At 33.8% G+C, this 2384-nt stretch overlaps 1 pseudogene; it reads right to left on the bottom strand.

The window, feature by feature from the left end:
- Window positions 1-275: 275 nt before the first annotated feature.
- On the bottom strand, window positions 276-1294 carry LOC112309172 (cytokine receptor-like factor 3 pseudogene; annotated as a pseudogene).
- Between the last annotated feature and the right edge of the window lie 1090 nt (window positions 1295-2384).

The raw sequence follows: 2384 nt of genomic DNA, 5'->3' as shown, positions 1-2384 counted from the left end.
ATCCACTTATCTACTAATGGACACTTTTGCAGCTTCAAAATCTTGGCTATTGTAAATAACACTGCATCTCCTCATACTTTAAAAGTCAATTTGATTTTTATTGTGATGTGATATTTTAAATAACATTAAGCCAAGAATAAAAATGATTGCATTATGATTTTTTCTATAACATTCAAGTCTTTTATTGGTAAAATATTATTCCAAAATAAATCCAGTAAACAATTTCCAATGCCTTGAGAGATGAATTCAATATTTTGGTTTTTGATCAATTATGACTAAACTGGGCTAATGGCAGTTACATTAAAACCCTGAAAACCAAAGCTGATTATCCAAAAAATCTGGAACATCCACATTTTCCACCCAGGATAAAAAAATGAGCCTACAAAGTAAAGAGAGCCACAGATTGATCAAATAAATAATTGATCAAAAATCACCTCTCTGTTATTTGAGCTAATAGTTACTGAGAGCTTGAAGTTTCTGGGCTTGTTATTGTTGGTGGATCCTACAGACACGGCTTCAACGTCAAATGTGACAGTGGATCTAGAAGTAACGGCTCAGTCATTTCTTTTCCATTTACGAGAGCTGCACCATTTGTACTAACGCATACTGCTTGCTTCCACTGCAGACACTTACATCCATTCTGTTCTTCTGCATGCATTCCCATACTATGTCTTCTGTCTGGTTGTCCCACAGTTTCAACTCTGAATGTTAATGTTTGCTCACAGAAACAGGTTGGAACGACTGGAGCAGAGAACATCAGAGGATTCTGAATCATTCAGGAGTGCTGTTTTCTTCAACCTCTCAGGCTGTACCCCTTAAACCTGGCTGTCCACTGATGAGGAACCAATGTGGAATGACCTATCTGTGGGATGCTCCAAAATCTCCACTCATGTCCACCATCTCCTTGGATGCAGACTCTGAACTGACAATCAACACTGAGGTCCATGTGTAGCACTGTCAGTTCCACTTCAGAGCCTACACAGACATCTTCAAAATGATTTAAAGTACATTTACGGAACCGGAGTCTGCACCCCTGGGATGTAAAGTTGTCATTTACCTTACACCATCGCACGATGATGCCTCAAGGTTTCTCTATTCATTTTTCTGTCTGTACTTGTGAGGGAGATACTACCATTCCCTGTTTAAAAATGTGGTCTTTCTCCACGTTAAGAATTGAGTCATCCAACTGAGCAGACAAACCAGGCAAATCATCCAGTGAAGGCACTTGTGGTGGGTAAGCTGAATGTGTGAATTCCCACTGAATGTGTGAACTCGTCTTTACTTCTTTATTCATCTTACTGAGCTTGTTTTCATTCGTCCAACTTTGCCCATATACTTAAAAAATAATTACATTTTTCTGAAATAGGTTTACATCTGTAAAAATATAATAGATGAACTATAATAATTGGCAATAGATGTTAAAGTAATACATTGTTTTGCTGATAAAAAACAAAGTGCTTATTTGGAAATGTTAGGCTTAAAAAGAGTGATTTTAGATATTTTGAAGATTACGTAGCTTGAGGAGGATCCATTATAACATGCCATCTCATGAAATCATTCATTTTCATAACACACACTTAAATACAAAATTTGAATAATTACTATTTGAAAAACTTACAGTCTTATTATTGTATATAACTTACTGGCAATAATACATAGTTATGGTATACAGTGAATGCTATCACAAATGTGCATTTAAACATTCAGTGAAAATATCTATGCAATTTTTACATCACAAGTATAAATGGTATTCAACTATCCATGTATGTATATACTGTATAGTCAATACGTATGCTTAAAGCAACTGACTTGCTATTGCTAAACATTTCTCCTTACTTTTGAAATTGATTTTTCTTTGCAAAAGAGAATGTGAATCTCACTTGGAGAAAATCTATGCTTCAGGTCATGGTATAATGAATGAGTTGGCTTTGTGTGTGTGTGAAAGTGCTTGTACTATTTTAAGAAATGGATATACAGTAGGATGGTTACCAGCAGTTTGCTTTGTTGTAATTTCTGAAAAACGGTTTTCTGTGTCTCAGAGAATAATTGATTTGAAATCGTACTCCCTTAGCTATAGGCCTTATTTTATATCATTTTTCTTAATTGCTTTCTAAAAACAGATGCTTAATTACCTATTGCAACAGTACTCACAGTTATATCATTTTATTTTTCCCTTTAGTTTAATATGGTTTAAGAATTAGGAGAAAATAAAGTATTAATGATAAATATTTTAGCATAAGTTAAGAAAATTATCAATTCAAGTATTTTCAGTTATAATGTTTCATAAACAAGGTTAATAAGCATATTAGAATGTGTGTCATAATAAGTTTGCCATTATCAGGATATGAGTATTTAGAATTTATTAAGATTCAAAGACTAAGAAA

Source organism: Desmodus rotundus, chromosome 2, assembly GCF_022682495.2.
Source record: "Desmodus rotundus isolate HL8 chromosome 2, HLdesRot8A.1, whole genome shotgun sequence".
In the NCBI taxonomy this organism is placed as follows: domain Eukaryota; kingdom Metazoa; phylum Chordata; class Mammalia; order Chiroptera; family Phyllostomidae; genus Desmodus; species Desmodus rotundus.
Note: the sequence above shows the minus strand (reverse complement) of the source record. Positions and strands in the feature narration are given on the sequence as shown.